General features: G+C 41.0%; 16 non-coding genes across 16 annotated transcripts; 10 read left to right on the top strand and 6 right to left on the bottom strand.

The window, feature by feature from the left end:
* Nucleotides 1-179: 179 nt before the first annotated feature.
* On the bottom strand, nucleotides 180-261 carry trnas-gcu (transfer RNA serine (anticodon GCU)). The gene has a single exon. It is a non-coding gene; the product is annotated as a tRNA-Ser (tRNA).
* A 121-nt stretch (nucleotides 262-382) lies between these two features.
* trnaa-agc (transfer RNA alanine (anticodon AGC)) lies at nucleotides 383-455 on the top strand. Its single transcript has one exon. It is a non-coding gene; the product is annotated as a tRNA-Ala (tRNA).
* A 500-nt stretch (nucleotides 456-955) lies between these two features.
* Nucleotides 956-1,037, bottom strand: trnas-gcu (transfer RNA serine (anticodon GCU)). Its single transcript has one exon. It is a non-coding gene; the product is annotated as a tRNA-Ser (tRNA).
* A 784-nt stretch (nucleotides 1,038-1,821) lies between these two features.
* Nucleotides 1,822-1,894, top strand: trnaa-ugc (transfer RNA alanine (anticodon UGC)). The gene has a single exon. It is a non-coding gene; the product is annotated as a tRNA-Ala (tRNA).
* Nucleotides 1,895-2,417: 523 nt separating this feature from the next.
* trnas-gcu (transfer RNA serine (anticodon GCU)) lies at nucleotides 2,418-2,499 on the bottom strand. The gene has a single exon. It is a non-coding gene; the product is annotated as a tRNA-Ser (tRNA).
* Nucleotides 2,500-2,620: 121 nt separating this feature from the next.
* On the top strand, nucleotides 2,621-2,693 carry trnaa-agc (transfer RNA alanine (anticodon AGC)). The gene has a single exon. It is a non-coding gene; the product is annotated as a tRNA-Ala (tRNA).
* Nucleotides 2,694-3,199: 506 nt separating this feature from the next.
* trnas-gcu (transfer RNA serine (anticodon GCU)) lies at nucleotides 3,200-3,281 on the bottom strand. Its single transcript has one exon. It is a non-coding gene; the product is annotated as a tRNA-Ser (tRNA).
* A 121-nt stretch (nucleotides 3,282-3,402) lies between these two features.
* trnaa-agc (transfer RNA alanine (anticodon AGC)) lies at nucleotides 3,403-3,475 on the top strand. The gene has a single exon. It is a non-coding gene; the product is annotated as a tRNA-Ala (tRNA).
* A 589-nt stretch (nucleotides 3,476-4,064) lies between these two features.
* Nucleotides 4,065-4,137, top strand: trnaa-ugc (transfer RNA alanine (anticodon UGC)). Its single transcript has one exon. It is a non-coding gene; the product is annotated as a tRNA-Ala (tRNA).
* A 524-nt stretch (nucleotides 4,138-4,661) lies between these two features.
* trnas-gcu (transfer RNA serine (anticodon GCU)) lies at nucleotides 4,662-4,743 on the bottom strand. Its single transcript has one exon. It is a non-coding gene; the product is annotated as a tRNA-Ser (tRNA).
* Nucleotides 4,744-5,526: 783 nt separating this feature from the next.
* On the top strand, nucleotides 5,527-5,599 carry trnaa-ugc (transfer RNA alanine (anticodon UGC)). The gene has a single exon. It is a non-coding gene; the product is annotated as a tRNA-Ala (tRNA).
* A 526-nt stretch (nucleotides 5,600-6,125) lies between these two features.
* On the bottom strand, nucleotides 6,126-6,207 carry trnas-gcu (transfer RNA serine (anticodon GCU)). The gene has a single exon. It is a non-coding gene; the product is annotated as a tRNA-Ser (tRNA).
* Nucleotides 6,208-6,328: 121 nt separating this feature from the next.
* trnaa-agc (transfer RNA alanine (anticodon AGC)) lies at nucleotides 6,329-6,401 on the top strand. Its single transcript has one exon. It is a non-coding gene; the product is annotated as a tRNA-Ala (tRNA).
* Nucleotides 6,402-10,534: 4,133 nt separating this feature from the next.
* trnae-cuc (transfer RNA glutamic acid (anticodon CUC)) lies at nucleotides 10,535-10,606 on the top strand. Its single transcript has one exon. It is a non-coding gene; the product is annotated as a tRNA-Glu (tRNA).
* A 1,177-nt stretch (nucleotides 10,607-11,783) lies between these two features.
* trnae-uuc (transfer RNA glutamic acid (anticodon UUC)) lies at nucleotides 11,784-11,855 on the top strand. The gene has a single exon. It is a non-coding gene; the product is annotated as a tRNA-Glu (tRNA).
* A 106-nt stretch (nucleotides 11,856-11,961) lies between these two features.
* On the top strand, nucleotides 11,962-12,033 carry trnae-cuc (transfer RNA glutamic acid (anticodon CUC)). Its single transcript has one exon. It is a non-coding gene; the product is annotated as a tRNA-Glu (tRNA).
* Nucleotides 12,034-12,682: the final 649 nt, after the last annotated feature.

Below are 12,682 nucleotides of genomic sequence, written 5' to 3'. Positions count from 1 at the left end.
TCCGATGTTATGGGATTTGGTATAATTGCTCTTTTCTTGTCATGATAACAGGTCTCGAGAGAATTAAAAGTACAATCAATACTCCCTTGATGTAAAGTGAACAATCTGAATGATCTTTGAACTATTCGAAGAAGACACCTCGTACCGAGAAAAATTGCTTCGCGATGTATCATCATACACGACGAGGATGGGATTTGAACCCATGCGTGCTCAGCACAATGGATTAGCAGTCCATCGCCTTAACCACTCGGCCACCTCGTCCTTCATTTCCACACAAAGTGTTGGGGAGATGATTGAGCTTTGCACATAAGTCCTTAGATGACGTTGGAACAAACCCTTGTTAAAATCCTGAGTTTCCTGGCACTTTTCTATGTGAACATGTGGGGAATTAGCTCAAGTGGTAGAGCGCTCGCTTAGCATGTGAGAGGTAGCGGGATCGATGCCCGCATTCTCCAGGGTGTCTTTCTCTGTGACTTCGTCTTTTCTCTTAAGATTGAGTATATTGTCGGTACCATAATGTCCTGGAGAATGGGACACGGGTTTACAACGTTCCCTTGAATGAAACCATGTGAAAATCCGTAGATCTTCTGATCCTTTATCATGTAACCATGTGCACATTCAAGTAGAAGAGCACTTGCTTTGCACTCGAGAAGTCGCAGAATCAGTGCCCGCATTGTCCAAGCAGCCTTCTCTACACTTCTCTCTCTGTTTTGTGTCCCATCAATGAAGATTCAGCATCTCATGAAGTATTCAAGTCAAGAGTCTATACTCATGAGCCAGTTTCCAAATCCGATGTTATGGGATTTGGTATAATTGCTCTTTTCTTGTCATGATAACAGGTCTTGAGAGAATTAAAAGTACAATCAATACTCCCTTGATGTAAAGTGAACAATCTTTGAACTATCCAAAGAAGACACCTGTACCGAGAACATATTGCTTCCCGATGTATCGTACACGACGAGGATGGGATTTGAACCCATGCGTGCTCAGCACAATGGATTAGCAGTCCATCGCCTTAACCACTCGGCCACCTCGTCCTTCATTTACACGCAAAGTGTTGGGGAGATGATCGAGCTTTGCACATAAGTCCTTAGATGACGTTGGAACAAACCCTTGTTAAAATCCTGAGTTTCCTGGCACTTTAATATGTGAAAGTGTGGGGAATTAGCTCAAGTGGTAGAGCGCTCGCTTAGCATGTGAGAGGTAGCGGGATCGATGCCTGCATTCTCCAGGATGTCTTTCTGGGAGACATCGTCTTTTCTCTTAAGATCGAGTATATTGTCAGTACCACAATGTCCTGGAGAATGGGACACGGGTTTACAACGTTCCCTTGAATGAAACCATGTGAAAAATCCGTAGATCTTCTGATCCTTTCTCATGTAACCATGTGCACATTCAAGTAGAAGAGCGCTTGCTTTGCACTCGAGAAGTCGCAGAATCAGTGCCCGCATTGTCCAAGCATCCTTCTCTACACTTCTCTCTCTGTTTTGTGTCCCATCAATGAAGATTCAGCATCTCTTGAAGTATTCAAGTCAAGAGTTCATACTCATGACCCAGTTGCCAAAATGGATTTAGTGGAATTTGGTTGAATTGCTCTTTTCTACTCAATATAGCAGTTCTCGAGAGAATTAAAAGAAAAGGCAATATCACCTTGATGAAAAGTAAACATTCTGAGTGATCTTCTTTGAACTATCCAAAGAAGACCCCAAACACACAAATCTAAGCATAGGTCAATTAGAGCCCATATGATCTCCCAAGTTCACTTGGATGAAACCTACTGACAGTCCGGAGATTTTCTGATCCTTTTTCTCATTTGCATATGGGGAATTAGCTCAAGTGGTAGAGCGCTCGCTTTGCATGTGAGAGGTAGTGGGATCGATGCCCACATTCTCCAGAATGTCATTATCTTTGCTGCTAAGTCGAGTTCGAGTTTCGTGTCAAGTACCACAATATCTTGTAGAATTGGATAATTGCTGACAACAATCTCTTTTCATGGTCTCTTGAATGAAACTGTCTGCAGATCCGGAGATCTTCTGATCCCTTTTCTTGTAAGCGTGTGGGTATTCAAGAGCTAATGCACTAACTTTGCATGCGAGAAGCAGCAGGAATGATGCCCACATTCTCTAAGCGGACACCTCTATACTTCTCTGTCTTTTATGTGTCCCATCCATGAAGATTCAGTCTCTGGTGAAGTATTCGAGTATGCCTCAAGAGTCTATACTCATGAGCCAGTTTCCAAATCCGATGTTATGGGATTTGGTATAATTGCTCTTTTCTTGTCATGATAACAGGTCTCGAGAGAATTAAAAGTACAATCAATGCTCCCTTGATGTAAAGTGAACAATTTGAATGATCTTTGAACTATCCAAAGAAGACACCTTGCACCGAGAATAAATTGCTTCCCGATGTATCGTACACGACGAGGATGGGATTTGAACCCATGCGTGCTCAGCACAATGGATTAGCAGTCCATCGCCTTAACCACTCGGCCACCTCGTCCTTCATTTCCACACAAAGTGTTGGGGAGATGATTGAGCTTTGCACATAAGTCCTTAGATGACGTTGGAACAAACCCTTGTTAAAATCCTGAGTTTCCTGGCACTTTTCTATGTGAACATGTGGGGAATTAGCTCAAGTGGTAGAGCGCTCGCTTAGCATGTGAGAGGTAGCGGGATCGATGCCCGCATTCTCCAGGGTGTCTTTCTCTGTGACTTCGTCTTTTCTCTTAAGATTGAGTATATTGTCAGTACCATAATGTCCTGGAGAATGGGACACGGGTTTACAACGTTCCCTTGAATGAAACCATGTGAAAATCCGTAGATCTTCTGATCCTTTATCATGTAACCATGTGCACATTCAAGTAGAAGAGCACTTGCTTTGCACTCGAGAAGTCGCAGAATCAGTGCCCGCAGTGTCCAAGCAGCCTTCTCTACACTTCTCTGTTTTGTGTCCCATCAATGAAGATTCAGCATCTCGTGAAGTATTCAAGTCAAGAGTCTATACTCATGAGCCAGTTTCCAAATCCGATGTTATGGGATTTGGTATAATTGCTCTTTTCTTGTCATGATAACAGGTCTCGAGAGAATTAAAAGTGCAATCAATGCTCCCTTGATGTAAAGTGAACAATTTGAATGATCTTTGAACTATCCAAAGAAGACACCTTGTACCGAGAACAAATTGCTTCCCGATGTATCGTACACGACAAGGATGGGATTTGAACCCATGCGTGCTCAGCACAATGGATTAGCAGTCCATCGCCTTAACCACTCGGCCACCTCGTCCTTCATTTCCACGCAAAGTGTTGGGGAGATGATTGAGCTTTGCACATAAGTCCTTAGATGACGTTGGAACAAACCCTTGTTAAAATCCTGAGTTTCCTGGCACTTTTATATGTGAAAGTGTGGGGAATTAGCTCAAGTGGTAGAGCGCTCGCTTAGCATGTGAGAGGTAGCGGGATCGATGCCCGCATTCTCCAGGATGTCTTTCTGGGCGACTTCGTCTTTTCTCTTAAGATCGAGTATATTGTCAGTACCACAATGTCCTGGAGAATGGGACACGGGTTTACAACGTTCCCTTGAATGAAACCATGTGAAAATCCTTAGATCTTCTGATCCTTTCTCATGTAACCATGTGCAGATTCAAGTAGAAGAGCGCTTGCTTTGCACTCGAGAAGTCGCAGAATCAGTGCCCGCATTGTCCAAGCATCCTTCTCTACACTTCTCTCTCTGTTTTGTGTCCCATCAATGAAGATTCAGCATCTCTTGAAGTATTCAAGTCAAGAGTTCATACTCATGACCCAGTTGCCAAAATGGATTTAGTGGAATTTGGTTGAATTGCTCTTTTCTACTCAATATAGCAGTTCTCGAGAGAATTAAAAGAAAAGGCAATATCACCTTGATGAAAAGTAAACATTCTGAGTGATCTTCTTTGAACTATCCAAAGAAGACCCCAAACACACAAATCTAAGCATAGGTCAATTAGAGCCCATATGATCTCCCAAGTTCACTTGGATGAAACCTACTGACAGTCCGGAGATTTTCTGATCCTTTTTCTCATTTGCATATGGGGAATTAGCTCAAGTGGTAGAGCGCTCGCTTTGCATGTGAGAGGTAGTGGGTTCGATGCCCACATTCTCCAGAATGTCATTATCTTTGCTGCTAAGTCGAGTTCGAGTTTCGTGTCAAGTACCACAATATCTTGTAGAATTGGATAATTGCTGAAAACAATCTCTTTTCATGGTCTTGAATGAAACTGTCTGCAGATCCGGAGATCTTCTGATCCCTTTTCTTGTAAGCGTGTGGGTATTCAAGAGCTAATGCACTAACTTTGCATGCGAGAAGCAGCAGGAATGATGCCCACATTCTCTAAGCGGACACCTCTATACTTCTCTGTCTTTTATGTGTCCCATCCATGAAGATTCAGTCTCTGGTGAAGTATTCGAGTATGCCTCAAGAGTCTATACTCATGAGCCAGTTTCCAAATCCGATGTTATGGGATTTGGTATAATTGCTCTTTTCTTGTCATGATAACAGGTCTCGAGAGAATTAAAAGTACAATCAATACTCCCTTGATGTAAAGTGAACAATCTGAATGATCTTTTAACTATCCAAAGAAGACACCTCGTACCGAGAAAAAATTGCTTCGCGATGTATCATCATACACAATGAGGATGGGATTTGAACCCATGCGTGCTCAGCACAATGGATTAGCAGTCCATCGCCTTAACCACTCGGCCACCTCGTCCTTCATTTCCACACAAAGTGTTGGGGAGATGATTGAGCTTTGCACATAAGTCCTTAGATGACGTTGGAACAAACCCTTGTTAAAATCCTGAGTTTCCTGGCACTTTTCTATGTGAACGTGTGGGGAATTAGCTCAAGTGGTAGAGCACTCGCTTAGCATGTGAGAGGTAGCGGGATCGATGCCCGCATTCTCCAGGGTGTCTTTCTCTGTGACTTCGTCTTTTCTCTTAAGATTGAGTATATTGTCAGTACCATAATGTCCTGGAGAATGGGACACGGGTTTACAACGTTCCCTTGAATGAAACCATGTGAAAATCCGTAGATCTTCTGATCCTTTATCATGTAACCATGTGCACATTCAAGTAGAAGAGCGCTTGCTTTGCACTCGAGAAGTCGCAGAATCAGTGCCCGCATTGTCCAAGCAGCCTTCTCTACACTTCTCTCTCTGTTTTGTGTCCCATCAATGAAGATTCAGCATCTCGTGAAGTATTCAAGTCAAGAGTCCATACTCATGACCCAGTTGCCAAAATGGATTTAGTGGAATTTGGTTGAATTGCTCTTTTCTACTCAATATAGCAGTTCTCGAGAGAATTAAAAGAAAAGGCAATATCACCTTGATGAAAAGTAAACATTCTGAGTGATCTTCTTTGAACTATCCAAAGAAGACCCCAAACACACAAATCTAAGCATAGGTCAATTAGAGCCCATATGATCTCCCAAGTTCACTTGGATGAAACCTACTGACAGTCCGGAGATTTTCTGATCCTTTTTCTCATTTGCATACGGGGAATTAGCTCAAGTGGTAGAGCGCTCGCTTTGCATGTGAGAGGTAGTGGGATCGATGCCCACATTCTCCAGAATGTCATTATCTTTGCTGCTAAGTCGAGTTCGAGTTTCGTGTCAAGTACCACAATATCTTGTAGAATTGGATAATTGCTGACAACAATCTCTTTTCATGGTCTCTTGAATGAAACTGTCTGCAGATCCGGAGATCTTCTGATCCCTTTTCTTGTAAGCGTGTGGGTATTCAAGAGCTAATGCACTAACTTTGCATGCGAGAAGCAGCAGGAATGATGCCCACATTCTCTAAGCGGACACCTCTATACTTCTCTGTCTTTTATGTGTCCCATCCATGAAGATTCAGTCTCTGGTGAAGTATTCGAGTATGCCTCAAGAGTCTATACTCATGAGCCAGTTTCCAAATCCGATGTTATGGGATTTGGTATAATTGCTCTTTTCTTGTCATGATAACAGGTCTCGAGAGAATTAAAAGTACAATCAATACTCCCTTGATGTAAAGTGAACAATCTGAATGATCTTTGAACTATCCAAAGAAGACACCTTGTACCGAGAAAAAATTGCTTCGCGATGTATCATCATACACGACGAGGATGGGATTTGAACCCATGCGTGCTCAGCACAATGGATTAGCAGTCCATCGCCTTAACCACTCGGCCACCTCGTCCTTCATTTCCACACAAAGTGTTGGGGAGATGATTGAGCTTTGCACATAAGTCCTTAGATGACGTTGGAACAAACCCTTGTTAAAATCCTGAGTTTCCTGGCACTTTTCTATGTGAACATGTGGGGAATTAGCTCAAGTGGTAGAGCGCTCGCTTAGCATGTGAGAGGTAGCGGGATCGATGCCCGCATTCTCCAGGGTGTCTTTCTCTGTGACTTCGTCTTTTCTCTTAAGATTGAGTATATTGTCAGTACCATAATGTCCTGGAGAATGGGACTCGGGTTTATAACGTTCCCTTGAATGAACCATGTGAAAATCCTTAGATCTTCTGATCCTTTATTATGTAACCATGTGCAGATTCAAGTAGAAGAGCGCTTGCTTTGCACTCGAGAAGTCGCAGAATCAGTGCCGACATTGTCCAAGCAGCCTTCTCTACACTTCTCTCTCTGTTTTGTGTCCCATCAATGAAGATTCAGCATCTCGTGAAGTATTCAAGTCAAGAGTCTATACTCATGAGCCAGTTGCCAAATGTATTTCATGGAATTTGGTTGAATTGCTCTTTTCTTGTCATGATAACGTTCTTGAGAGAATTAAAAGAACAATCAATGCTGCCTTGATGAAAAATGAACATCCTGAATCATCTTCTTTAAACTAACCAAAGAAGACGCCTTGTGCAGAGAACAAAGGATATGTCAATTTGAGAACATGCTATATCCCAATGTAACATTTACAACAAGGATGGGATCTGAACCCATGCGTGCGTAGCAGAATAGATTAGTAGTCCATTACTTTAACCACTCGGCCACCTCCTCTCTCCTTTCCACACAAAAGAAATTTTGTTATTTGAAAAAGCACGTATTGAATGCTGAAACAGGTATTTATTGATATGTATAAAACCTAAATGGGTTTTATCAATTCATTAAGAACATTGAGATTTTTTATATGAAAAAATTAACATCAGTTTAATTCCTCTGGACTAGATGTATGAATTAAGTTTAGGCTGAGATTAAAGGTAGAAACATCCTGGCAATATAGTTGTTTAAATGGTCGCGGTAGGCACATATTAAGTTACTGAAGTCTATGGAAGTAAGTACCAAGTCCTAAACCTGAAATATAAATGTGTCTGTGTTTAAATCACTCTTGGATAACATTTGTCTCACTTGCCCTTTCTGTAGCATGCAGAGCCCTGCACTCCTCCCTATCGTGATGTTTGAAAGCGTTCTAGCCTTCGTGGGTTTCATCAATCAATTGAATCTGTCTCAATGTATGTGAGGGGAGTGTGTTTTCATAATCTATCCATTCAGCCTAGAATGTGATTAATGCCAAGTGATGCCAGAAGCATTATCACAGTGCTCTGTGTGTGTGTGCGTTAAAAAGGTGTTTACTTTAGAACATTCAAGAGTTTGATCAAGTTGTCCAGAACTGCAGAGGAAGTAATTTAACCCAAAGAATCTATAATATGCTCCACACCCAGCTTTACTGAGTTGCTGCAGCAGCCAGGAAGTGGCAAATAGAAGTTATAGGAAAAAGACTTCATATTTGCTGTTTTAGTTACTTCATCAATAATTCATTTTATGTTTTTATTACAACAACCTCTTACAAATACATCTGAGAGAAATACGGTAGCTTATTATATGGTTATATCAGCAAAGACGGTCTTCTTTAAATAAATAGCAGTAATTTTATTCATATATGTATGAGTCAAGATCATTCCAAACCAGTTGGCAGAATCCCAACCCTGTGTGTGCTGGATATGGATTGGCAGAGTTAGACTGTTTTGAATGAAGGAATCTGTGGAAAATAAGTTATCATTATTAAATAAAATAAAGAGAAAAAAAAAACATAAGGTGACCCTGAAATCAAGATGCTGTGGTCTTTGGATTAGCTTGAAAAATATATACATATTCCCCGTCTAACCAGACATCACTTCTGATCATGCTGTTCGCTCAAGGATTCACAATTCTTGAGCTGTGCAGATAATTACAGAGAACGCATCTCCACCTCAAAACAAAAGTCTCCAAACTCTGTAAAGAGTAAACCTTAATTTACAAATAGAGTGAACAGCTTTGCATTGGCCATATTGAGAGCTTTATGGGATGATATACGCTTCCCTAAAGTCACAGCTGTTTGGTTTTCAGACTGGGATTTTTGTGGGAAAACACTATTTCCAAGCGCTCTTCATGTAAGATCACTCAATCGGTTTTATTCATAAATTGTGCACAATTCATGAATGAAATAAAAAAAATCAATAATCAAGCCAGTCTGGATTCAAGCTCTGCTAGGCAGAGACAACATGCAAGTTTTATACAATGATAAAAAATTAAAAACAAGGGAAAAGAATGTCTGGTTCCATGCAGCTGTGGGAAACAACCTTCCAACCTCGATCATGTAACCCAAATAGTTCTTTTGGTGAGCGTTCACAATCATTTCATATGACATGACTAGCAGATGTGACCTAATTGTAATCTTTTCCATCACAAAACCTAAACATGAGAGTCAAGTCCTTTTGAGAATACTGGAAACTGATGATTACAATTTCTGCTTGTAGCACTGATCCTAAAATTTGTGGTGAAATCACATTCTATGCAGATTCTTTTCTTATTTATTATTTCAGTTTCAGCCACCTGTCTTCAGGATCTATTTCGTTCAGTCATGGTTCACATCTTGTTATGTCGGTCAGGGCTAGAACAGAGACACAATAGGATTAGATAAAAAATAGGAATTTATATAAATCAAAATTTTACTTATACCAATTTATCTGAAATATGGACTGAGAACCTTTAGGAATGTAAAATAAATATTGCTAAGATGCAATTAGTTATACTTAAGTAAATTTTTATGTATTTGTACTTTACTTTAATCATGGATACTTTTGAATTTTACTGCACTACATTTGACATTAAGTATCTGTACTTTCTACTTGACTGCATTTCCACAAAACTGTCGCGTTACTCCTTACATCCAAGTTGCACAGCTTTTTTTTTCAGTAAAATGTGAGGTTCAGGGACTTAACGTGACTCTGTAAAATTCAAGCAATAATGTGACTTACTGATTACGTGCGTTTATTGTCATCCATCGCGTCTCCTTTTCACTCGCACGCAATGCTCCAAGACATGCGCAGTCTTTTTCACTGAGGGGAGAAGATAACTGTCTAATCGTCTGTAATAGAATTCCTCGAAACAAATCATAAGATTTGGCAACATGTGAAATCAGCACCACTTTGCTTTCACAGACGGTGGGGACTTCGTCCAACTTTTAGCGTCATTTAAAAAAGAAGCTCAAACAAAGGTAACCTATGTGGACATTCTACGTTCAACTCCAAGTTTAATTTGGTAAATAAAAATGTTATGTTTTACAAAAATAACAAAAAAAAACAATGCCATAAAACTTCAAGGAATAAAAGGAGCCACTAGACCACATAAATGTCTGCTATTCAGGACCAGAGTTCCTTGCCTGAAGCATGTTGTGTACCAATCACATTAGTGCCATAATGTTCAAACCACTGGCCCCTGGGTGTGGGAGTAATTGTTACCAAACGTATTTGTGATTTTAAGCGTGTACAATCCCATCACCGTGTGTAGAGCCGTGTGCCCTGCCGTGCTGCTCTGTGGAAAGATATTGTTGGTCAGATCACTGTCAGGTCTCATCACTGCCCTCAGGGTGAGCAGACCTTGCTGACTGCAGCCATGCGCCTGGTAATCCAAGAGAGGGCTGAGCAAGCAGATTCAGCCACCAATTTCATTCTCTCTTTCCTCACACATCTCTCCAAACCAGATGTGGGCCGTCTGAATTAACTCAGTGGACACATTCAATGTTGGATTGCTTTAATCATCTTACAATAACAAAATACTAACAGTTTTCGAGTTAAAAAAGAAAAAAAAGGCTACTGCCAAAAATAACTTTCTCAAAACAAGTTTAAAAAAAGAAAAAGAAATAAATGATTTTTTTGAAAATCTGATTATAAAACTGCTTTTTTAATCAGAGGTAATTACTGGATGAAAACAAGCTCTTGTACATTTATGAATAGTTAATTGTGAGTTAATTTTCTTTTTCTTTTAGTAGACATCAATGGCGGTACCATCTTATTATTTATTTTATTTTTTTAGTAAGCCTTTAACAGCACATGTAAGCGACCTGGTTCTCTGTATTGTACGTTTATGATGACTTAGGATGAGGAAATTACCGATTGTCTAGCGGTTAGGATTTGGTGCTTTCACCGCCGCGGCCCGGGTTCGATTCCCGGTCAGGGAAATCCTTTCAACTCTTTAACGGCCTGTATTTAATGATTATGAATGACTGCTTGCAAACTTCAGACAAATGCACACAGCTGTCCCTGATTGTCTAGCGGTGAGGATTTGGCGCTCTCACCGCCGCGGCCCGGGTTCAATTCCCGGTCAGGGAAATCCTTTCCTTTCTACGTTCCCCATTGTTTTGATCAACTTTTTAACGCCCTGTCTTTATTGATTATGAAGGACTGCTTGCAAAGTTTACAAAAATGCACAGAATAGTCCCTGATTGTCTAGTGGTTAGAATTCGGCGCTCTCACCTCCGTGGCCCGGGTTCGATTCCCGTTCAGGGAAATCCTTTCCTTTTTACGTTCCCCATTGTTTTGATCAACTTTTTAACGCCCTGTCTTTATTGATTATGAATGACTGCTTGCAAATTTTTTTAAAAAGTGCACACGGCTGTCCCTGATTGTCTAGTGGTTAGGATTCGGTGCTTTCACAGCCGCGGCCGGTGTTCGATTCCCGGTCAGGGAAATCCATTCCTTTTTACATTTCCCATTGTTTTGATCAACTTTTTAACACCCTGTATTTATTGATAATGAATGACTGCTTGCAATTTTTAAAAAAAATGCAAACAGCTGTTCCTGATTGTCTAGTGGTTAGGATTCGGCGCTCTCACCCCCGCGTCCCGGGTTCAATTAGTAAGGGAAATCCTGTCGTTTTTACGTTCCCCATTGTTTTAATCAACTTTTTAACACCCTGTATTTATTGATTATGAATGACTGCTTGCAAAGTTTTCAAAAGTGCACAGAATCGTCCCTGATTGTCTAGTGGTTAGGATTAGGCGCTCTAACCGCCGCGAACGGGGTTCGATTCCCGGTCAGGGAAATCCTTTCCTTTCTATGTTTCCCATTGTTTTGATCAACTTTTTAACGCCCTGTATTTATTGATTATGAATGACTGCTTGCAATTTTTTTAAAAAATGCACACACCTGTCTCTGATTGTATAGTGCTTAGGATTCAACGCTTTCACCGCCGCGTCCTGGGTTCGATTCCCGGTCAGGGAAATCCTTTCCTTTCTACATTCCCCATTGTTTTGATCAACTTTTTAACGCCCTGTCTTTATTGATTATGAAGGACTGCTTGCAATGTTTGCATAAATGCACACAGTTGTCCCTGATTGTGTAGCGGTTAGGATTCGTCGCTTTCACCGCCGCGGCCCGGGTTCGATTCCCGGTCAGCGAAATCCTTTCCTTTCTATGTTTCCCATTGTTTTGATCAACTTTTTAACGCCCTGTATTTATTGATTATGAATGACTGCTTGCAATTTTTTTTGAAAAATGCACACAGCTGTCCCTGATTGTCTAGTGGTTAGGATTCAGCGCTTTCACCGCCGCGGCCCGGGTTCGATTCCCGGTCAGGGAAATCCATTCCTTTTTACATTTCCCATTGTTTTGATCAACTTTTTAACGCCCTTTCTTTATTGATTATGAAGGACTGCTTGCAAAGTTTACAAAAATGCACAGAATAGTCCCTGATTGTCTAGTGGTTAGGATTCGGCGCTCTCACCGCCGCGGCCCGGGTTCGATTCCCGGTCAGGGAAATCCTTTCCTTTTTACGTTCCCCATTGTTTTAATCAACTTTTAACGCCCTTTATTTATTGATTATGAATGACTGCTTGCAATTTTTTTAAAAAAATGCACACAGCTGTCCCTGATTGTCTAGTGGTTAGGATTCGACGCTTTCACAGCCGCGGCCGGTGTTCGATTCCCGGTCAGGGAAATCCTTTACTTTCTACATTCCCCATTGGTATATCAACTTTTTAACGCACTTTCTCTATTGATTATGAAGGACTGCTTGCAATGTTTACAAAAATGCACAGAATACTCCCTGATTAAATAGTGGTTAGGATTCGGCGCTCTCACCGCCGCGTCGCGGGTTCGATTCCTGGTCAGGGAAATCCTTTCCTTTTTAGGTTCCCCATTGTTTTAATCAACTTTTTAACACCCTGTATTTATTGATTATGAATGACTGCTTGCAATCTTTTAAAAAAATGCACACAGCTGTTCCTGATTGTCTAGTGGTTAGGTTTCGGCGCTCTAACCGCCGCTAACGGGGTTCGATTCCCGGTCAGGGAAATCCTTTGCATTTTATGTTCCCCATTGTTTTGATCAACTTTTTATCGTCCTGTCTTGATTGATTATAAAGGACTGCTTGCAGAGTTTGCATAAATGCACACAGTTGTCCATGAT

This window comes from Poeciliopsis prolifica, unplaced genomic scaffold, assembly GCF_027474105.1.
Source record: "Poeciliopsis prolifica strain line A6 unplaced genomic scaffold, Auburn_PproV2 SCAFFOLD098, whole genome shotgun sequence".
NCBI lineage: Eukaryota > Metazoa > Chordata > Actinopteri > Cyprinodontiformes > Poeciliidae > Poeciliopsis > Poeciliopsis prolifica.
The sequence above is the reverse complement of the archived record's forward strand: the minus strand, read 5'-3'. Positions and strand labels throughout refer to the sequence as shown.